This window comes from Zonotrichia leucophrys, chromosome 3 (assembly GCF_028769735.1).
Source record: "Zonotrichia leucophrys gambelii isolate GWCS_2022_RI chromosome 3, RI_Zleu_2.0, whole genome shotgun sequence".
NCBI lineage: Eukaryota > Metazoa > Chordata > Aves > Passeriformes > Passerellidae > Zonotrichia > Zonotrichia leucophrys.
In genome coordinates, this window is record NC_088172.1 from 67,484,652 (window position 1) to 67,508,620 (window position 23,969).

General features: G+C 42.3%; 1 long non-coding RNA gene across 1 annotated transcript; it reads left to right on the forward strand.

Moving 5' to 3' along the window:
• The first annotated feature begins 769 nt into the window (after positions 1 to 769).
• Positions 770 to 23,590, forward strand: LOC135445723 (uncharacterized). The gene is made up of 3 exons (XR_010439584.1): positions 770 to 835; positions 6,794 to 6,954; positions 23,303 to 23,590. It is a non-coding gene; the product is annotated as an uncharacterized LOC135445723 (long non-coding RNA).
• Positions 23,591 to 23,969: the final 379 nt, after the last annotated feature.

Genomic DNA, 23,969 nt, shown 5'->3' on the forward strand with positions numbered 1-23,969 from the left:
GGGTATTAGTGCTACAGTGCCTAGTCCCAGCCTGAAAAATACAGAGTACCTCATGGACAGGAGACTTACAGAAAACCGATTTGTGTAAAACAGGGTTATAAAATTGTTAGCATATGCAATGTTTGATTAGTAGTTGTCTTCCTTTTTTTTTTTTTTTTACTCTTGGGGTTTTAATTTTTTTCATTAGGTTGGTGTGAGTCACTGTTGGTGAGAGTGCAGGAAGGGGTGTGTTTTGAAGAAGGGAATATAAAGGCCAAGAGATAAGCTGCATGCATTCCAGGTTCAGGGAGTATATTTTGGAAGGCTTTGGCTCTAACAGTGACAAACTGCAAATACAGTTAAAGTATTTTGGTATTACAAGCCAATGGAGCTTTACTCTTTTGTGTCAGCTATCAATCAGCAGTCCTCGAAGAAATCAGTTTAAAAGGTTTCACAACAACTTACTATTTCCCTTGTTTTATTGAATTTGATTTTTTGTTTTGGAATTTTCTACAGGGCATCTTGTCAGTATGTTGCTTATAAATTATATTGCTGTGGGCTGGATGACAGCACAGAGCACAGCTGGAAAAGACACAATTTGCAGGCTCTTTCCTTGCCTTAAATGTGCTCCGCAGGTTTAAGAGAGCTTTCTGCACTTTTTGGGTGGCCCCTCCATGCTCCTCACAGGTGCCTGGCCAGGTGGCCATGCTGACTTGTTGAAGTAGAAGGGAGAGAAGCTCCTCCCTCCTTCCCTAATTTTTCTTCTTAACAAGCCCTGGGCAGGAGCTGTGGCTTCTGGTGCATGTGCTACACCCATGACCTGGCATCTGAGTAGCTCTGCTTAATCTACATGCGTGTAAGTAGGGCTTGTTTCTGCTGCCTGTGTGTTGCCCTATTGATGATAACAATCTAGCCTTTAGAGTGTTTTCTACTTGGCAAAATCACCCATAACCAACCATTGTTTAGATTAATGCTGACCTTGTAACTTGTGATGAACCCAAGACCTACGCAAACAGAAAGTGAATAGCCACAGTTGAAAAGTATCTTATCAGATATTTGAAAGAATAATAAACAAGAGGAAGTGGATAAAAGAATGCCTTTCAGTGAGACCTTATTAAAATAGAGCTTCATGGCCTAGCTTCTGTGATGATAGATAGGTCCAGTCAAAGATAACACTGAACCAATGCTGTTGCACTTTCTTTGAGGTAGTCACAGTGCTCCCCTCTGTCACCTGGCCTGTTCTGACGCAAGGATGTCCACATCTTTGTCCCAGACTTATTGCCTAGCGTCATTTCATGCCTGCTTTGGGCAGCCTGGGTGATATTCCTGCACTTTTATTACTATATATTTGTAAAATGCTTTTACATAATTGTACCTCAACATAGAGCGTAATAACTGAGCGTTTCTTGTCTTTGCAGTGTTTGGTTTGGGGATAATTTACAATTTCCCTGCAATTTCAAGGACAGTACCTAAAAAAATAAGACTTTCAAATTCAGATTTTCTTTCACTTTGTAAGTCCCCTGTTGCCTTTGGCTCCAGGAGCCATGTTCAAGTGGTTTGTCAGACTTTTGCCTTTGGAGAAGGGCTTTTCAAGGCAGGTGCAGAAAGCCTTAGCTGGCATTAATGTACCTAGACTGCCACAAACCACCATGGTGAATAAAGTACTAGCCGCTCTGCTCTCTCTCTCATGCTACCTTTGTGACCTCCTTTGGGGTGCTTCTTGTTTTAAATGGTTTAAACTGCAAAACAAGTCCAAGGCGTAGAGTGGATCTAAATGCTCGTCTAAACATCTAAAGCCTTAAGGCCTAATCAAGCTGTAACTATTAATGTGAGTAGTTCTGTTGATGTCAGTGGGTTTTCTCATTTAAGCATACTAAGTTTGATAGCTAGGTTAAACTGTTTAAGGGGGCAAAATCCCCAACCAAATGGAGTCTCTTGGTGGCACTTAAACTGAGGCAATGCTTGTTGGGGTTTTTTTTGGAGGGGGGAACTCAGGGAACAAGAAGCATCTGGAAATGTAAGTAGAGCAATTTTTTTGCTTTCTAAACTTCTGTTTAAGTGTAATAACTGAAGAACTGCATGGCGACACAAAGGTGTGCAAGCACACATCTCTGAAGCCACCCAGGCTTCTGGCTACATTTTCTTGACTGGGGTTTGATGTGTTTCAGATGTTTAGCTTGCCAGATGCAGCTTGGAAAGAAAGGAAGCAAATGAAAAGTCTAGTAAATGCAACCAAGAGAAACAAATTACTTGAGATTAAGATGATATTAGAAACTAAAGATAAAGAAATGCATTTTATCTCTCAAATTCCCCTTGTGAAACCTTTAGCTTCCTAAAATCTGAAAAAGGCCCCTAGTGCCGAGATGCTTTTCTTTTTTCTCCAGCTTCTTCAGTTTGCCTGGTAAAGTATTGATTCTTTCTTCCAACTTTGCCATGCTGTACTGTTACACCAGTGTGCTGTAATACTGCTGCTGTTTTAAACCCATAGACACTTATCCCTGGGAAATGCATGTATAGAGGGCTGCAGAAAGAGCAGCTCAGGTGATGCAGCTACACTTGGGCAGTACTGGCACAACTGAGAGAAAAGCACAGAGGGGAGGCTGCATGTCCAGCCTTGGCTTCTTCTGTGTCTGCACATTAGGTGCCTCACCAGCCCAAGCTCTTGAAGGAGGAATGGCTTTTGCATTGAAGAAGCACTGATTGCGATCCACTGCGCAGAGTTTTGACACTGTGCACTTTAAAGGGAACATTTTGAAGTTAATCTCTCTGGCAGCTCTCTGCAATGTGAGGTTGAGTTTTATGAAGCCAGCGCTGTAAAATGGAGCAACTTTGGGTAGGTGCAGTACCTAAGTAATCCCAAGAGCACTTTGCAAAGTGGCAAAGTACGTATGAATACAGCGTGTGCGTAGGCAGGAGATAACAAGGAGCTGAGGAGAAGAACAGTTTTGCTGGGGAGGAGGTGGAATGAAGTGGGAGTGGGGCTCCCAGCCCCAGTGCTGAGCCTCTGCAGCACCTTTAGCTGCTGCATGGCAGGAATGAAGGATGACATGCCAAGGGGACAGCTGGTGAAGGCAGGGTGAAGGCAGGGGGACACAAGCAGGACAGGAGTGTGTTTGGCAGGACAAACCTGATTTTGTGTTGAGCTCTGGGCATTTTATTTCCCTTCATGTCTCTGCCATACCAGTTCGCAAGACATGATTGGCAGCTTTCCCTTGCAATTTATTTGATCGTGGTAATTTTTTTGACAGGCTTCCTTGTGATTTTTTAATATATCAAATAGAGTTTAATAATAGCCTGCTATTAAGTCCTCTTGTTTTTCCCTTGGGATTTTCTTATGACTGTTGCCTCTCGTACCTATTTGAAGCTCTGAATCTCTTTTCCAACTATGAAGAACTTAGCAGTGTGAGTGCATGCATAATATGTAAAAACATTTAGCAGAATTCTTGTTCTGCTTGGGAATTAATAAATGCCAGTATTGGGGGTAATGGTAGGATAAATCAGGCTTGCCTAATTTACAGGGCTATTTCTGTTAAGTTCAACAGGGCAGCCTAGGTGCAGGATGATCTCCAGAAGGGTTTTATTTTATTTTTAAATTCAAATTTTATTTCCACTCATCTTTTGAAGATGAGTTTTATCATTGGCTCTGGGACCAAGTGACCTCTGAAGAGAAAACCTCAGTGACAGCAAAAGTGAACAAACTAAAGTAAATTCTACAGTATACATAATGGCTTTGAATTATCAAAGACAGTAAAAGGAAAGTGGCTATATGCATTTAATCAAAAAGTAGAGTAAGCACATCTAAATGGCACCTAATGCAACATGATTATATTCTGTTATGAGTGAGACAAAATCCTCTTGTTTTCCTTATTCCCCTGACACTATTGGTGCTGTATCTTTCACTACCTGTTTTCTATCTCCACACATGGTAGGCCCACTTGTTTTTTTTATGCTCTTTGCTTTTACTAGTATTTTTCAAGAAAGTCAGAAATTCTACTCATTCCCTTCATATGCAGTGTTGAAATGGGGATAGCAGCAAATCCTGACCTCACCTGTCAGTATTCAGGTGCACAAAGTGAGACTCAGATCTTTCCTTATCTCTTCTCATCTGCTTGCTACCACTATGGTTGTTTAGCCCCTGTGTGATCATTGAAATTTCTTCCCCTTCTCCTCTCCAACTCAGACTTTTCTTTGGTCCCTGCCAGAAAAGATATGTGCCAGATACGGCTCCATTTTGCTGAATTTGGAGTCAGAGTTCACAGGTAGATACTGGTTTGTGCTAATCCCTGATGGTGTTTGCAGCAGTGTGAGGGTAATGTGACAGTGTTAAGCCCTGCATGCCAGCAACAGACACAGATTTGCAGTTGTGGTGTACTGTGGGAGAAGGCCGTAACAGGATGGCTGCTGGTAGGAGCTGTACCAATTCTACCCTCTGCCTATGTGTTGGAAGGATAGAGGAAAAGACACCCAAATGTGCCCACCCACATCAACAATAAGGATCCTATAAGAAGAGGAACTGAAAGTGATTTACAGAGTAATCTCTCCTCTGTAGAAAGCTTAGACATGCAGAAGTCCTCAGGTTCCAGCAGCTGTCTCCAAAGCCTATCAGTTCAGATGATGATTTTGTGGTGTGATCTTACTACTGGAACATATATGGACTGAACAAATTTCCTGATTTAAACCTTTATTAAATGGGGCATATTTTCCAGGATGTTGGAATGTGCAGCCAAGGATTATTCTTTTGTCTGCAGTGTGAAATTCCTTTAGTCTTTTTACATTTTCTCTTTTGTCTCTTTTTCCTCTTTGTTTGCAATGACATTTGTTATGGCCATTGGAAGGAAATGTTACTCTGCTTAGCTAATATTTTGGTTTCTCTTGCATAGTTAGAGGACTCCAGTGGAAGGCTGTGTTGAGGTCACGCACCACAGCTGTGTGGTGGTGATGGCTAGACAAGAACTTCCATTCATGCTGAAGTGCATGGCTCAGGAGAGCCATTCACAGCGAAGGAGACAAATTGTACATTTCAAAAAGACTTGGAAAATAACTTTCAGGGAAGAAAATGACATCATAGAATGGTTTGGAAGGGACTGTAAAGATCAGGAGGTGTCCCTCCTGCCATGGACAGGGACACCTTCCACTAGACCAGATTGCTCAAGCACCGTCCAACCTGGCCTTGAACACTTCTGTGGATAGGGGTAGTCCACAACTTCTCTGGGCAGCCTGTTCCACTGTCTAGATCTTAGGTTTTCCTGACTTTTCTCACAGGGTTTCTGAAACAATCAGAACCAGCAGAAAGCTCTAAATCCAAGCTATGAATTTTTAAGAACTCCTAGGCCATTTCAGGGAATACTGCCTAAGCTGTAGCTATGTAGCATTTTTCCGGAGTGCTGATAAGTGATTGATGATGCAAAACCAGGGAAGTTACTAAAAAGTGACACATGTATTTTGTAACCAATAGAAATAAGAAGCAAAGAAGAAAAAGTACTGCTTCCTTAGTGAAAAGATACAAAAAGAAACTTCAATACCCTCCTACACACTGTGTCCCGTTCTGTTCCCCAATGCAATGAAGACAAGAGGAGAAGAGGGATCAGAATTTATTTCTAATTTTGGCACCAGAGATAAAAATAAGTGGCTGAAAGTCTCTGGAAGTTCTTTGTAACTTTCTGAATTTTTAGGTATGGATAGAGTGTATGGAGAAACTAGTATGCACCCTTTTTCCACTAGTTTGTCATTGTCTCTGGATTTTTGTGTCTCAAGTGCCTGCTTATTGCAGGAACCAGGGGGCTGAATCACTCCAGGCAGCCCACAGGTCTGGTGACTTCATTTCCTGGGTTATATAAAATCCAAACTTCCTAGCAAATTGTCTGCAGGAAGTGTTTACCACATTGATATAGAACAATTAGAGTGCACAGAAACCTGGCCAGGTTGAAAAAAACAATTACATGAAATATTGACATTACTTATAAAGACCTTTAAACACAGCAGAGGGGTTTCCAGACAGTGAGCCACCAACCAACCTGCCTACCTGAGTTCTGGGGCAGAAGTGTTTAGTTAGCTCTCAGGGCTAAATTTAGAATAAAGGGTAGAGACCTGTGTGGAAAAAAATGCAATTAAGGAATTATGTCTAGTTTGTTCCATTCTCTCTAGTAAATTGCTCACCTGTGTAGAACAAGAGATCTCATATTAAGATTTGTTAACATGGATATTCAGTATGTATGCTGAGGTCCCTAGAGTTTGGATTTAAATAGTCCAATTAACAACTGAGTATGTTGTTTAGTGTGGGGAGATGGCCTCCCACTGCAAAAAATTTGCTTTTCTTCTGAGCTGTTTGGAGCCATGAAGAATGAGAGCTCCCTGCACTGGCATGGTGATGCTACAGGAAATAAGGTTGACAGAAACAAGAACCACCCATTAATGTCTCTCTCCACAGAGTTACAAATTAGAAAAGTATTTTCCCATCCTATGTAGTCTACAGGCTCTTGGGTACCTATTTCACACCAAAAGTGCAGCTTTTGCCTGACAAATCATTTTTTATAAATCAAAACAGCAAGAAAACAAAAAGAAACAGGAACCTGTTGACAATATGCCACTTTTAAATACATGGTTTTGCTTTCTAAAGACCCCATCCAAAACAAACAACTTATGCAGCTGTCATTGGCTTCTTATGGAAGCCATGTTGGGTAAGCCTTGATTCTCTGACCAAATTCTCTTAGTTAATTTTATGGTTTGCAAATTTTCATCAGGATGGCAGGCTTCTGTTCATTTAGTATTGCAAATTATATGTCTCAAGAGAATTTTTATCAACATGTGTAAACAGAACCTTGGCCTGGAGTTTGAAAAGAAGAAGGATGCAGCTTCTGTGATGCGCTGTCCAGCATTACCTTTATGCAGAAGATGAAGCAACAGAGAAGTTGGGAAAAGTACATCTTCACATTCAGCTGGAAATGTGGAAATGCAGAAAGCAAGTCAGCAAGCTACGTAAGTGAGCTGGTATTTGGCTGTTTCAGCATAACTTCAAGTAAGATCTGAAACAGATATTGCTTTGACTGCTATTTTGTATGCAGCAATGGAAATTTGTTCTCTGAATCATGACTGTCACAGGGGTTCTTGCTTGGAGGTGAAGAATGCTCACCTCTAGGGAGTCCCCAGTGTAACTTTTTGTCCTTAGATTCTTAAGTCAGAATCCTTGGTGATGCACAGGACTTAATAAAGTTCATCCACTAAGGGGATTGGTGTTACACACCAGTACTGTCAAAGGATTAAATTCCCCAAATGAGCCACTTAAGTGGTTCATAAGTTCTTTGAGCCACATGTTTTCTGTTTTGGAAATTCTGTGTTAGAACTATTTGTCAGAAGGCTAATAGTTTAACCTTTGCGTTTTTTGCTTTTATTTGATAGCATTCAGATCTCTTGCTATGAAATTGCAGCTTTCTTTAGTTTTCCAAGAAAGCCTTGCTTCTGCTAAGTATCTGGGTAATTTCTTGCCTGACTTCAGTGACATGTTTGGCTATTGCAGGATCTTTAGTATGTTACCTTTGTAGAAGGCTGTAATACTGCAGTCTGCAAATTTCCCATTTAAAGCAGCACACTTTTTTAAGACCATCTCCATTGGTATAAAATGTCTTTCTCACTTTAAAAAATTTTCTCATCTGTGAAAGGATTGTGATATTTCATTACTCTGACAAAATACCAAAACCTCTGGATAACAGGACTTGTATGGCTCTTAAATACCATGCTACACTTAATTCTGTGTCAGGACTCCTAAATAGAAATAGTAGGATTTTCAGAGGTGGGGAGCCAATACAGCTGAAACGAAGTCCAGGACATCACTCTGTGTACGTTAAAGTGCTCAACTATATTGACTGCTGGAATCAGGATCTCATGAAGGAGTACGGATTATTACTATGTGCTGAAACTGTCAGTAGTTAAACTTGAATGTAACCAAATATATGGCTAGAGACCTAAGCTTTTGCATCTGAATTTGGGGAGAAGTTGACATTTACAAAATTGTGAGCTTTTATTTTGTTGCAGTTTTGGCAGACCCAAAACATCTCAGAGGGAGCATCTAAAATTACTAAATTTGGCCTTAGAATTTAGACTCTGCTACCCATTTTGTCTTTGCTGGAATGCAGCCACTTAAAGCACAAGTTTTCAAGATTCAAATAGAGATATCTTCTTAAATTTATGTCATAATTCATGTTGGTATCTAAATTAATGTCCTCCAAGTTTATGCTGAAATTTATAAAGAGAGCATGCTCTTAACATATGTTTCATGTTAGAGAATGAAAAAGCCTTTTTGCAGTTTGTCTCAGCTTTAAGTTGTACTGCAGGCTGTGAATATGCATGAGGACATACATATATGTAGACTGAGCTCTTGCTGTATCAGTAAAAATTATATGCCTCTGATGCATCATTTATTGCATGAATCAACCTTTAGCAGTATTAAACTGCTTCTGGGGAATTTTTTAAAGACTGCTTGAGCCCTCTGAGATTTCATTCTCTCTATTCTCCAAGTCTGCCTGTTATCCTTTTAAAACAAACAAATAACTTCCCTACCCCCCTCACCCCCAATCAATCCTGAAGAAAAACTGTCAGCTTTAGAAATGTGGAGGTAAATGTGGAGGGAGTAAATGGCTTTTTTTTTTTAATCACCTTGTCTTTGGGAAGGAGAGATCTGAATGGTGATCATCAGAAATGTCTGGAAAATACATATGTAAAGAGCTTAATGGAAAATAGAGCGTGTATGTTTCTCCTCTTAAAATAATACAACGAAAAAACATTCTGAGTGTCTGGGTAGGAATATAATGGAAGCAAAGGTGATTGTTTACAATGTATTAATAAAGCCAGGAAGGGTGTTTTCAGCTCTGCTGCATGGCTTTTGAGCTATCATGGCAGAGTATGTGTGAGAAATTGCCATCATTATAGCCAATCTGGAAAAGGTAGATTCAATTCCCTCCCTGGGATTATTGTGCCCAGGGAGCTGGGCAGTTCTTAGGTCTCTGGAAATCTGTAGCCAGAGTGGGGTCTGATTTGGTGTTTGGCTCATAGATCTGTCACTGAGCTGCTGTGTCTGATCCCTTTAAGTGGTTTCTCCAATGTGTTGTTCTGGTTTTGCCTTTCTTGTCCTTGAAAGGCTTGAGGCACTGATGCAGAATCAGCTCTCACCTCATATTGCCCTCTTAAGCATTCCCCTTAAGCTGGAACAAGACTTCCATGCACAGATTAGATATTTCAGTGTTTGCTGTGTGATGCTTCACATGGGCTGTACAAGATTCACGGGGTGTGAGCTGATTCACCATCTACCTGTTAGCATGTGTGTGCATATTTATCTTTCAAATACTTCCTGCAGGTATTCCTTGCTGTGAGACCCCTGCTTACTCAACAGCTTTCTTACAAGTTACTGCTCTTAGCCTCAGATGACAGGCCTGGCTGTTGGGAACTGTGAGGTTCTGGCTAAGATGCAGGGACACAGGGTAGATAAGAAATAATAGTGTATGGGGGCAAATGAATGCCAGCAGTATTCCTCAAGTACATATCTTTGTTGTCTTTACTCAGCTGCAAAAGTCACAGCCATCAGTGCCCATGCAACAATCCTACAGAATAAAGGCCATCATCTTTTGCCAGCCCTGTAGCAGAGTGGTGCTCTCATTAGTTGTGTCTGAGGGAAAGGTCCTGTCTGGCTCTGAACACCTACAGAATCAGAGCTCTGCATCTTGGCACTGGTGGGAAAGAAAAATGGCCTTCAGGCAGTACTCTGTAAAATGCAAGCATTTATTTCCTCCTTTTATTCTCTTTTAGTGGCCAAGATGGAATGTTATTTTGACCCAATCAGACAAAATTAGTGTGATTCCATTTTGGAATGGATTATATCTTTCTCGTTTTATAGCTGTTAATGTAAATGCTGTATACTTTTGTTTGTACTTCCCTTAGTATGGCTTACTGTTGTAGAATGAGTTATTTGTTGGGGATGAGTTATTTGTCAGGTGCAGGGAAAACCTGAGATTTTCAATATGAGATTAGCAAGCTTTGTTTATTGAAGAGAATATCAGACACTTATACAGCAAGTAATAAGCTCATGAATATTTTGTAACTTAAACTATCTATTGGCTATACGACAACATCAGCTCTTCTCTATTTTTTAGGGGTTACATTTCTTTTTTCTCATGTCTCTTTTACTATGTGTTATCATACTCTAGCTAAGCTTAAAGACACGCTATCTTGCAGGTGCAAGACTTAGAATTAGTTTTGGTTTTGTAGTTTTCTAATTCTTAGCTACTCTCTCAACAACTTACCAAATTAAGCTGGTGTAAAGAAAAAAATATGAAAAAGAAGTAGCAGAACAAAATAATTTTCTCTGTACACCAAAAGTACAGAGAAGTGAAGTAGTGAAAGTAGTTGTGGGCGGATGGTGGGAGGTGCAGAGAAGCAGGCAATGAAGGACGCCCTGGGGAAAAAGTGTATCTCCACCAAGGTCTCATCCCATGGGAATACAGGCTGTCCCCCCAAGGTCTGCAGGTCTTCTGCATTTGCAGAGCAGTGACTGCCTGTGAGAGGAACATCCTGGGATTCCCCTCTGTGGTGCTGTGAAGCTGTCATTTTTAGAATGTCACTGCTGCTTCCTGTTTATAGGAAATACATGGTGGGAATAAGATTGTTTTGGATTACTGCTTAAATAAAGTCAAACTCCTGAGAGCCGGACCTATGCCTGTTTGTACCACTTCAGAAATCCACTTCTGTTGCTGTAACTCAGCTTTTCCACCTTCCCGTTCGTGCTTTCTCCTGCTGGGGGCTGGATTTCTGTCCCATCAAACAGTGGGGGGCTTGGTAGGGGCAAATCCTCTATATTACACTACCCACCTTGTTGAATTTTTTGGTCCCTGGCTCACAGCTGATGTGGACAGTTTTACTTTGGTTGAATAAAATAAACCTACGTGGTTTCTCTCATCTGAGGAGGCAAGCACATCTCAGTGCCTGCAGGAGAGCTCACTTAGCCTATTGTCTTTCCTTACTGCTTTCCACACTCCTCTTGTCCTTACTCTCAGGAATTGCATAATCATCCTGTCTCCATGTTTTGGTACTGGCCTAAGTTTCCTATGACCTCTACTGCTTTTGAGGTCCTGTTGAGCTGTTGCATATCATTATTGTTAAAAATGAGTTCCTGCTGGTCTGTCTCCTTAATGTTGGGTGGTGGTGGTCTCTGTCTTTTTATCAGTCACTGTTTGATAGGGTGAAGGATCACTAACCAAATGCTTGTTATGGAGAGAAAAATTAAGGATTGCATCTACCAATGAAGGATGCCATACAACTAGTAAAGATTTTCTCCTTATTCCTTGAAATATCTACATCTCTGCATTTCAAGCACAGGAACGGAATTAAGGCATAAAATATCCTCTTCATTATCATTAAGAACATTGCTTCATGGCCTCTTTTATAAATCAGTAACGGAGGGTAATGGAGCAGAAGGTTCTCTCTGAGATCTTAATTAATCCAAGCAGAGATGTGTGTCTGTGATGTGAGTTAGGATTAGAAAATAGCTGTAAAAACAAAGCAGCCTATGCAAAATTGATGAGCACTGGCCTATAAAACAATTCAGTGAATGAGTTCCCATCTGTAATGTGGCATTCCTTGAAATAATTGGCCAACACAGTCTTCATCAGAGGAGGTAGTAAAGTCTGAATGAATAATTTTATCACTTTAAGTTAATTTATGATGGTGTGGAGAGGGTGACAGATATGTTCTTTCACTGAGCCAGACCCTAGCGTGTTACCATGGCCTTATAAGAAGATGCTCTTTTTACTTTTTGAGCTGCACCTTGAATACGGAGGCCTGTGAACTGCTTTGTGTGGCTCAGCCAATCTCTGAGGGAGGGAAGGTATCCAGGAACAAAGTGTAAGAGTGTGTATGTGGGCATCAGAGAAGAGAGAGAGGTTGGAGGAATGACAGGCTTCCATGTCAGAAAGTGAACTTCTTCCCTACGCACGCCTGCAGGAGTGGGTGTTGAGGGGAGGCTGACTGCCTGACTTGCTTCTGGAAATCTTCCATGTTTTCAGCAGAGTGAAAAGAACATTATTTTTATTGCTATTAAGAAGTGCTTCTGCACTTACAGTGTCTGTAAGTGAGTATTACAGTGCTGCTCAGTGGAAGGCTAGCTGAAAGTCACAGGATGTGTTTAGTCTGATGCCTTGGGAGGCCTCAATCTGCATTGCATCTGTAATGGTCTCAAAACTGAGTACAGAGGATTAGGAGGATCCTGTGGTCAGTAATGGGACACAGGAGGCCTTCACATGGGGCAGGGTGCTGTTTGGTGAGCTGTGGGAGGGGAAAGTGAAGGCATGAGGATTATGAGCAGGGAAGGGCCAGAAAAAGCATGTAAGAGGGTACAGTATTGTCCAGGGGAAAAAAAGGTGACTAATGCTCATTTCCAAAGGCTCCAAGTATAGAGTGGCCTCTTGGCACTCCATTGGTCCAAAAAGAAGTGTCTGTGTGTATGGGCTGGGGTATGTGGCACCAGGACTGAAGGACAGTGAGTGGTGATGACAAATGAAACGTGATGGCTCCTGTGTTTCTCAGGAAACTTCCTCAATGAGAGGAGATTTTTGCAAGGAATGAATGCTGCCAAACAATGGATTTTGGGGTTTTTTTGTTAGTTGGTTTTGGGTTTTTTTTTTTTCTTTTTTTGGGGTGAGGTTTTTTTTTTTTTTTTTTTTTTGTTTGTTTTGGTTTGGTTTTTGCTTTTTGTTTTTTTCACTTGCGGCTTTATTCTGTGGGGAGATTATGTTGCCTTACATTTTCTGTTGCTATTTGGGCAAGATGTCTCATTTCAGACTCAAGAATATGGGAAGGTGAGAATGATAAGGTGTTCAGTGGCCAGCTGCCCTTGTACATAATAGGGGCACAGAAGACAGGGGCTTGAGAAAGGTGCCTTGGATGGGCACTGTTGCTGTGGCACACTTGCTCTGCCCATCCTGGATGTTGCCCGGCTAGTCAGCTGCCTCCCTTTGCTCCTCATGATAGCATAGCAACTTTGATGAGTGTGATGTGGTCTGAGCAACAGGTCTGGTGTGTTGCATTGCCCTGCCCAAGCTGCAGGAATCAAGGGCAGGACTGCTCAGTAGGTGCTTCCAGACAGCCCCAGCCACCTGATCTGCCTACCTTATTATACCTGCCCTCATTTCTTCACCCTTCTCCCTCCATTTCCATAGCTCCCTCTTAACTAGCAACTGGTCAGTGGAAGGTGGGACTGAGCACTTTGCTTAGATGCCTTCCTGAGCCCACAGTGCCATGAGGCTGGAGTGTCTGGAGGTGGTTGTTCTGGCCTTGGTCTTGTTATTTTTAGAATTAGATTAGGTAGCCTTCTGTGCTACCTTTAGGCGTTTTATGTACCCCTCTCAGTATTACCACCCTGGCAGCATCAGCCAAAGCAGGGTATGCAAAGTGTGCCACAGAAAAATGAGCATTTGTCGACAAACCTTTTCCTTGCCAGCAACACTGAAGCAGAAGAGTATTCCCGGCAACTCTGTGTGCTGCAAATAGTCTTTGTTACCAGCAATTAAGGATTGGATGGGATTTTAAAGAATTATATTGGCATCTGTTAAACTTAACCCTTTCAAATCAAGTCATTATTTGGCACAAAACATGCTTTGTCCTCTGCAGCTAGTAAAACGCAGAGCTTGAGAATGCAAGTCTGTATCATGGCAGAAGAAAATTAGTGAGAGGCGTGACTGTGCCTCTGGTGGCACTGTGCTACCTGAGGGGACAGGGAGAAACCACAACTCCTCTGCAGGGAATTTGTTGGCTTCCCATGGGAAATGCCTAATCTGGCAGGTCAGGTCCACTCTCATTCTTCACTTTCCTTAACAGTCATATGAGTTTTGAGAGTCAGAAACCCAGTCCTCCAAGGATACAGAATGGCTGCCTCTGAAGTATGGGGTGGTGCTCCCCACTCTACCCTCAGTCTTCTCTCTTTCTAGCTCATTAGGGAACCCTTGCCAATTGGGTTTCCCAAGAACTAGTAAGACAGGAATAGGTCAGCTGTGAATGTATCAGATTAACTGCATGTATTCTTCATATTGCTTGTGACTAAATGATTGCGTTCTCCAGGTAATTCATAAATTTGTCTAATTCTTCATGTAATCCTCACCAAAAAAAAAAAAAAATCCCAAACAAATGCATAAGAGAGTAGTCAAGGGCACAATTCCCCAGTGGAATAGAAAGAATGCAAATTTTTTAGTCCAAGTTATTTTAGAGGGCTGACAAATCCAAAGAGTATTTAGTAGCAGTTTTGAAAATGTAATTCAGTGCTCTTTTCTGTTTATTTTTATTCCTTTCAGCTATTTTTCTCTTTGTTTTCTTTTGGTGTTTTTTCCCTCCAATTTTATCAATTGCATGCTCAAAATTCAGGGATGAGTTAAAGTGCAGGAAAGATTAGCTCCAGCTTTATTGAGAAATAACTCTTACTCAGTGAATGTCCAAAATGTCCAAAAGGAAGAAAAATGAGTGTACTCTTTGTGGACCCATACCCATTTCTAGCATGGCTGATTACTGTTAAGTAATTACTAACACTTCAGTAGTGGCCATAACTGAATTTTATGAGCACAAAAGAGCATAAGGCTAACAGAAGCAGCAAATTTTATTAAAAGAGAGTGGAATGGGAAAGTCCTGCACCTCCTCTGGACATGTTCAGGGTGCGGTGAAGAGCTGTCCCTGACACCCTTCCATCAGAGAAATGTGTCACCTAGACAAAGTGCAGAAGGACAGCTTGTTTGATGCCTACCAAAATGTATCTATTCCTCTTTAAGATTTGGAAATGAACTGATGTCCTGGCTTGCCTCTGCTAGTGCCATGGCAAGTGCTGTGAAGGAAGGGGTGTGGAAATGTTCCTTGTAAGCTCTGCACTTGTACTCCACTAGCTGCTTTGGAAGGATGGGGAGAGGAGGCACACGTTAGATGAGATTTGTATTCTTACAGCAGAGGGTAAGCATTCTGCTCCACCTGCCACTCTATATTCCTGCCCCCCAAGCTCCTGAAGCATACTTCTGGTTTGCATATTGTTCAGCACTGTTTCTTTCTTCCCTTATTGTTTTTCTAATGTAATTCATCTTGTTCCACAAAGCTGGGCAGGCCTAGCAGTAAAATAAAGCAATGGTTTACTAATCAAAGCCCAAGACAAAAGTATTAGTGCTGAGAAGCCTAGTGACTCTAGGAACAAACTATGTGGTTATAGTCTTTGTTTAAAGTGAGGTGCCTCGTTAGCTGTCTCAGTACATCTCACTCAAAGGCTGTGTTGCGCATAGTTACTTGAGGGAGATGACCTGATCCCTTCCCACATCAGATAAATTCTTCAAAATTTGAGGGAATTCAATTTTCCAAATAATGTTGCTGGTCTTATTTTTAATAACAGGCCAGTAGCAAAGCACTTTGCCAAGACCTACTGCTCCTCTCCAATAGTCATTCTCTTGGTCATCCTCTCCCTGGCACATGAGAAGGTTTTAGGAGAGAGCATTGGTAGCCCCACGATGGACTCCTGCATGCACATGTGCACATGTTTCTGGGGGCAAATGGCATAATTTCCATCTGCTCTTTGTGGGGTGAGAGGACAGGATTGCCAGAGAAGCATCCCTGAGAGACAAGACTGTAGCAATATTAGTGACTGCACACTGATGGTGGCAGCTCCTCTGAGGAAGGAGCAGTTGTTGTCTGCCTCACACCTGGATTACCCAACAGTCATGCCAAACTCAGCTTCCCAGCCCTGTGCTAGTGAGGAGGTACCTTGCATTCCTTTCCCTCCCATCTGGAAGGGCTGAACCCTAGAAGGGTGCAATGAAGGCTGATTGTTTGTCTGAGGTGGCACAGTTGGGACCCATCTACTCATTGTACCCTGTCAGATCCGGTGTTGATTTGTGCTGCCAGCCCTTGTACCTTTGCCATAATTCTCTAGGCTGCCATCCAGAAAACACATGTGGGGATGTATGCAACACGAGTGAAGAGGAAGGTTTGCTGGGTGTGGTGAGGGAAGAGCAGGCAAAAAGCTTCTGTTTTAGAAAGGGATGAATAGTTTAAATGCATGTGTTGCCAACAGAGGTGAGACAGGTTTGGCCTCCCATGACCATCCCTAGTGACATGATGGAATCTGGCTAGAAATATGCTGAAGAGCATGATTGAAACCTGGGGTTGCTCAAAATGAGCTACAATTCTAAGTACCATATCAGTAGCTGCTTGGAACAGGAAAGGACATCTGACTTTACTATATAAATTTTTTACTTATCTATGTTTCCTAAACTGGAGTAGCTAAGGGGGAAATTTAAAGCCTCCTGAGAACCTGAAGTTCAAAAAATTATCAGAACTAAAAGATACCAGTAAACATCTAAGGCCTTTTGAACAAAGAGTGTGGACTTACAAGAACAATGAATTATGGGCTTCACCTCAATCCTAGTGAAGTCCAGAGGGGTCTCAGCATACTTCTTCAGATGGAGGGTGATATCCTGAGTAAGAAACAGACTTCTTGGTTTCTTTAAAGGACCAGACAGCTTTTTGAATAACTGTTTGTTTTAGCCAGTTATAACTACCTATTTGTGATGAGGGGAAGTTGTTGTTGTTGTAGTGCCTGTTATTGACTGCTTGCTGAGTCACTTAGAGCATAATTAGAGAGATGAAAGGCCAGTGTAGGGTCCTGAAGAACCAGTTCCTGGCCAAGTGCCTCTATCTTACAAGACCTTTTTCGTGTACCTCTTTGATAAAAACTTTGAAAGCAAATACAGAGCTACTAGGCAAGAAGCCTATCCTGAACTGATGAGGTAAGATTTGGAAGTGCAAGTATCTGCTATTTCAAACAAGGGGCATGCTATGAAGCCGCAGAATAAACAAATGATGGCTGGCAGCAACTCAGACCAGACAAAAGTTAAGAAGGAACTCATAATTGGGAGAAGCTGCTACTTGAACCAAGAGCATTGTAAGCATTTGAAGGATTTTTAAGAGAGAATAGAAAGTAAATTGGGAACTGGTTCTCTGAGCATGAACAACCCAAGCTACAGAGAGAAGTAGGAGAGTCTATATTAGTTGAAAACCCTACGAATTCTGAGGGATTTCCATGAATTCTAATAGGTTTCCTTCTTTCAAACACAGTTTCTTCTGAGTAACCTGGTGGGGGTATTTAGGGACACCACAGTAGCCATTGGAGTTGCTAGGATACTCAGTTATATTAAAGAGGGGATTAAAATTCAACTAGAAGGTGTAAACCTACATGGCATAGAATTGAGGGCAGGCAGAAATATCATGTGAAAGGTTGCCATCTCTTCAGTGGCAGCAGTCGGAAAAGATGTGATAAAAGCAGTCACAGGAGGAGGCAGGATCAGTGTGTAAGAGATTTTAAAGCAAGGTTACAGGAGACCGGCCTGAGGCTTTCTGAACTGTGAAGGAGATCATATCTAAAAATATTTTTAAAACCCCAAAACCTGTGAAAGGAATAGTGAAACATTTTCATTTCCTTCCTGGTTCTCTTCTTGAATGAAGCCCCTTTACACTCCTTAATGTAAAGTCAGCATAGTAAATGTAGAGCTGATCAAAGGATATACTTCCTTTCCCAACACCTTGTCAGCTGCTGCAGCCTGCAGTTGCAAGAGGTTGAGGCACATGAAATAGATGCTGTGGACTCCCCATTGAAATACTGGCGATTTTGCAGCACAATGCAGCATTTGTATCACAGTACCTGCAGGAATAAGTGATGGTATGGCTCCCAAGCAGGTGTTGGGAAAGAGCTCGTGCACAGCCTTGCACAATTAGCTGGCTCCTTACCTCTTCCCTTTTGTCACTCCAGGTCACACGCATCATTTCTCTCGCGCTTTTAGAGATAGCTACGGCGGTGCTGGCACGGCAGCCCCAGTGGACCACTCATCTAATCTGCTGTGGCAGTTCACCCTCTATGTAGGCCACTGCAGAGCAAATTAAACTTTTGGTGTTTTCATTTTCTTCTGCAAATGGCTTCCTTCTTTGGTTCAGTTTCTCATTTGTATCAGCATTCACTTTTTTTTAACTACGTGGCTCTGTCCCTCACCTTTGGCCTTGCAGAGAATCCAGTAACTGTTTTCCTGCAAGTGGTAAGTGTATTTTCAAGGCCTAGGCTTTAAATGGTTGTTCTGGCAGAAAAAAAAAAAAAAAATCCTCTCACGCCCTTGACATGAAAATAACAATGTGAACAATGGGAGCTGGCCGGAGCCAGCCTGACGCTGGAGCGCGCCGCGTGGAAGGAGGCTGAAGAGGGAAAAAAAAGCCTCTACATGCCGTGGAGGGAGGATGTTCAGCAGACTATTTGCATCAGGGTATGAGAACCCACACAATAAAAACGAAAGTGCAGAGTGCAGGCCAGCTGCCTGAGATAAGATCACATTGTTGGAAAGGGGAGAAGTGTACTGTCTCCACACTAGCTGGGCAGGCAGCAAGAGTACTCTGCAAAACAAGTGGTGAGATCAGACGTGCAGCCGCTCTTCCTCGCTCGCTGACGTATCGAGTGGTTCTGATTGATTTTTGGATGTCACGGTATGCCACAGCCAACCTGGGAGAATTAAGCAGATGGTATAGCGTGCAGGGGAATTGTGTGGAGCGTGGATATGGAGGGCAGCTAAAATCAATCATTTTTAACAAGTAAATGCAACTTTGTGCAGTTCCCCAGCCATGGTAGGGCCGTAACTGATGCGATGGCTTTATTGCAGCTGTTTGTGGGTGCGTTTGGCCTCAAACAGGGAGGAAAGAAGCCTCTGCTGTGGCTCAAACAGAGCTCTCATTTGTTCTCTGCACAGCTCTGGGATTTGGTTCCTCACATCTGTGGCAAATCATCTTATTTACCACCTCCAGTGACCAATTCAGATGTCGACAGAAATGTCAGTTTTAGAAACTCACAGATGCTATTAGGGGTAATGAGCTAGCTGGATCTTTTAATTGTATATTTAACATACACTGTGGTAAGACTACAGAGTTGGGTTTGAACTCTCTCAACTAATTTTTATTTTTAATGAAAATTTCTAAAAATAATTTTAATCCCCCCTAAATTACCTTTGAAATTCTCATGTGCCTTCCTCAAGCATTACAGAAGATGGTGGAGCTGCACTCTGTTTCTATTTAGTCTGAGCTCTGTTCATCATCTTGTGTTGCTGGCTAGTACTGGTGGTTTAACTTCTTGCTCTGTGGATGATTTCCAGGGCCTACTACACCACTTTTATACTCAGTGATAAAAAAGTGATTGCCTGTGTGATTGCCAGGCAGACATGGAGGGTTTTAGCATGCCAGCCATTTTTCTCCACCCTTGTGTGGGCAGATGCTAGCGTGTAACAGTGCTTTCAGCTCCAGTGCTCTCACCTGCTTTATCCTCTAGGGCTCCTTCTCTCCTGCTACAGATTTGCAGCATTTTAAAACCATTAGGAAGAGATTTTAGGATTAATTTCTTGAATACCACAATACTAGCTTTATGTCTCTTCTGATGTAAAGCATGGACAACATCTTCTTTTTACTGCCTTTTCCATGCATGCCCCTGGGCACAAAAAAATACCAAAAACTGTGGGAAAACCCTGTGCTAAACAGAGGCAACTGGAGAAAGTTCACTGCAGAGCATGGTGCTGTGAAGTTGATCCCTGCCAGAAAAGGTTGCTAAGCAAGCCTGCAAACAAGGGATTCTTCTGCACCTTTTGTGACCACTGTGATGGTGTGCCAGAAGACAATACCTTTGTCTATGCCATGTGGTCATCATGGACCTGGGCTCCACATATGAATATGCGTATCTAGAGATAAATTCCACAGTCCAATGTGGCTCTGTCAGGTGAGCTGGCTCAGTCTTTCTCTACCAATGTGTGTAAGTGTTCCCAGTGTTCTCCTCCACACTGCTTCTCTGTCAAATAAAAAGGTCCCATTTTAACAGCTTTTTTCTCTGGCCATCCAAGACATTGACAGGACTGGCGCTGCAGTTTAGAACCACAGGCACTGGTGGTGATGGCCTAGAGCTGTAGAGGTTTGTGTATGCATTGGGTCAGTATTATCACAGGAACTCTATGTGTGCATTCCACATCTTTAGCAGACCTGTTTAAAAATTAGTTTCCAGAGCCCAGAATTAAATGCAGGATGCATTTGGCTGTGTGGAGATGCTAGTCCTGTGCTCATGGTTAATTTGATTATAATTTTTTTTTTACATTTGTGCACTGTTGAGCTATTATTGATGCACATATACAAATCAATATCTGTGAGAGTGCTGACTTACTGAGTAAGCCAGCAAGTAGACTGACTAGAAGAGATACCATGAAGGTTCAGATTGCTCCTTGCTCAGTGTAAAAATGTGAGCAACTGGTTCAGCCTTTCAGTGTCTTTATGATTGCTCCTCCTTAAAACAGTCTGCAGGAGTTGCTTCTGGAAGGAGCTTATGTTTTTTGGATAAAGGTGTTGTAGAAAGAAAGAGCACCTCTTCAGATTGCTGTGCCCCCAGCTCTTCCAGGTCAGCCTTTGCTCATCAGCCTGTTGCTCTTCATCAGTGATATCAGTGTTAAGGACAAAAAGAGCTCTAGTCAGTGGGTAATGGGTGGAGACTGTGGCCTGCAGATTAATTAGGATGTTTGCTCCCTTGGTTTACTGACACTTGAGCTTTAAGTAGGTACATCCCGTAGGAGAACATCACTGTAACTCAGTTTCCTGGTATTTTAGAAAGTATAACCTTTCTCGCTCAGCTGCATCTCTAGAAAATTTACTGGGTTTGTTTTTGAATTCTAGCTCTTGTTTGTTTCTTTTTCTAAGTGGGCTTTCATATACCAAAGTGTATCTGCATTTAGACTTTTCTGACCCATGCACAGTAGTAGGGAAAAAAGTCTCCACTATTCTCTAGGATTATCTTAAAAATAGTAGAAACATGCAACACAAACTACAAGATACTGCAAGTTCTCAGAAAAGTCTGTGCAACTCTAATTCTTCCTCCTAAAGAGAGAATTTTCCACAATTCTTTTCTATAGATATGTGGATTTATTTTTCATTATTGTTTTTATTAAAATAATTGTGTTTTAAGAATTGCTCAATCTGCTAGGCTTAAACAAAGAATTAATGTCTGAATTGTCATTATAATGTAATTTTTAGGCTGAAAATCCTTTTGGCATGGGATACTTGTAGCCTAAATTTTTTCTGCTATATAAGGAAATGGATTTTATTTAACTGTCTTAACCAAGGAATCTCTATGTGCACAAGAGAAGAGCATCCAAATTCAGACTAAGAATAGAAATTTTCTAAATGCATTAGAGAGTTTCTGCTATGGTTCTGTAACTAGTAGTCAACAGTTTATACAATTACTCATCTCTGATTCCATGAATGCTAGGGGTTCCAGGTGTGTTTTCTTAGCAATTTTAATGTATTGAGTCTTTTTGTTGCAAAGTCCCTGTTGGCAGCTATTTGGGTGTGGGCTCTGCTCTGTCTTCCTTGTAGTTGTTCCTCCCACTGTGTTGGCTCTGAGCTTGGGTGGTGAAGGCAAAGGTAAAGTTCTTGTGCCAGAATCCCAGGACTCCTGAAATCCCAGTCCTTACCTTACCATCCCATGTGTCCTGAAGTGGATAGCAGGTCTAGTTGCTGAAGACCAAGCTGCCAGGTAACACACACAGCCCAAATTCCTGATCCTTCATGTGTGGGCTGTGCTGGGGTCTGTGCACACATACCAAAACCAGCTCTTGAGCTTCCTGGCACAAGCCGCCACATGTTGAGATTCAGCCTCCTGAGATCAGCTCCTCTGGTGCCAAGGGGATAGCTGGTGGCTCCTGCATCATCTCTGAGTGAAGGGGATGCAAGATGCAATGAAGTGGGAGCAGACAGGCTGAGTCCGGCCCTCTGGCCTCAGCAGCTGCCTGACTGTGATGCCATTGATTGCCAGTTGATTTTTTGGGCTAAACGTTACCCTTAGCCACCTTCTTCAGGGCTGTATCTACAGAAGAGCTGATACTGCTACCAGGTATTTATAGATGTCGTATTTTGCTTATTAGTGTTTCACTGGTGGTTGAAAGCAGAGTTCTGCTTCAGGGAAAGGAAACAAATCATGCCCCATATTGAGCCAAACATTACATCTTCCTGGTCCACAAAGGTGAGTTTGTAGCTCCTCTTTCCCTGACATACTCCCTCCCTGCTGACAGGGAAACACTGAGGCAGTGTAAGCCACTTTGGTGGCCCAAGGCATGGCACAGAGGTGTGGTGCCATGCCCAGCTGGCTGCGAGCCAAGTCCTGCCTGTAGGAGCCCACCAAACCTCTTCTCACTTGGTGATGAAGCACAAGGATTTGTTTCACACATGTGCTGAGGTGCATTTCTTGTCCTTGCAATGCTTCACGTTGATTGCTCTCTCTAATATCTGATTTTGCTTTTCACTGTAAATTGTCACTGAGTCCCTTGTTATTGGGGGATTTGAATGGTTTCAACCCAGCAACAGGAGACTTGGACCTGCAAAATCTATGGCTGAGGTGAATGTGATGTGATGGTTGGTTCCATGTGCAGTTCTTTGCAGCAGATATTGCCATTATGCATAAAGGATAGTTAGAAGCCAAGAAGAGCTAAATATACTATAAATTTTGCCTCCTCCTCTCCCCCAGTAATGTCTGGCTTTGCCTGTCCTCTAGTGCACTGGACAGAGAAATTTGGTAAGGAAGTACCAGGATAAGAACAAGTAGGATCAAAATGGGCACCCCATGCTGCTGTTGGCTTTGTGCACTGTGTTCTGATTTTCCCCAAGACCACAGCTGCCCTTCCCTGAAGCTCTCATGAGGCCATTTGGGGTGAGGGTCAGTGACAATGGCATGGTGTGGCATGCTGTGGTGTGCCCCCCTTGATGGGAGCTGCAGATCCTCCCTGGCCTCCATAGAATAGAGTTAGAAGGGATCTTTAAAGGTCACCTAATCCCACCCCACCTGCAGTGAGGCTAGGTCAGGGTGCTCACAGCCCCATCCAGCCTGACCTTGAATGTTTCTAGGGATTCCTATCCCTGTAATTGTCTCCTGTCATTTCCCACTGTCAGTGAGACTGCTGTGGCTTTGCACAGGGAGCAGGAAGCATCTAATGCAGCCCTGCAAACCCCAAGCTACATGACTGGCGTCGGATAGCCAGAAACTCTCCTCACCATCTCTTTTTTCATGCTGTAAAATGCACAGGTTTTGAGCTGCCGTGGGAGACTATAAGTGCATCAGCTGTAAATAAACTTCAGAAAAGTCTTTTCTTCTTTTCTTTTTGTTGAATTTGGCTCATTGTGGTGACATGCATTGAGACCTAAATGATTCTTTAATTCTGTGAGACTATTAGTAGCATGTCCTACCACGTCTTACTCCTACATGCAGAAAGCACAAAGACTCCCTGTCAGATGGCCCTGCACGTGATGGACTTGCTGCACCTCAAGTTAAAGCGTGGTACCTACAAATAGAAGAGTTTAAATGGAGCCACAGGGGAAGCAAGGCATTGTGGACCTACTGTGTGTCATAGGACTGGAAATAACTTCCTGTCATGTCACTGTGGAGCAGCTCAGCTTATGACAGTAGTGTAATGGAATCCCAAGGACAAGCAAGATGCCCCATGAGCTTAACCTGCTTCGGCTCCAGCAAGTGCAGGTAAAAGTTTGTTGCATCAGTGGCTTTTGGCACCCCATATATAAGATACAGTATATATATAAGATATACTTATCAAGGAAGAGCAATACAAAAATGGCAGAAATTTAGCAGTTGGATCCCTCTGCTAAAAAATTAATTTGCCTGGAAATTAACTGAATTTGTATTTTTTAAATTCCCCAAATTTGTTACCATAAGACAGTAGGAGCTTGTTCATATAGGGAAATTTTGCTAGTCACACTTGCATAATTACAGCAGGATTGTTAGAAATATCATTCCTTGCTTAACTGCTTTTATTCCAGGGTAATGATGACTATTTGATAGAGCTTATATGTCTTAGGATGACTACAATAAATTAATAAGTTTCATTTTAGTCCAGGAGTCATAGTGGCGTATCTCTAAC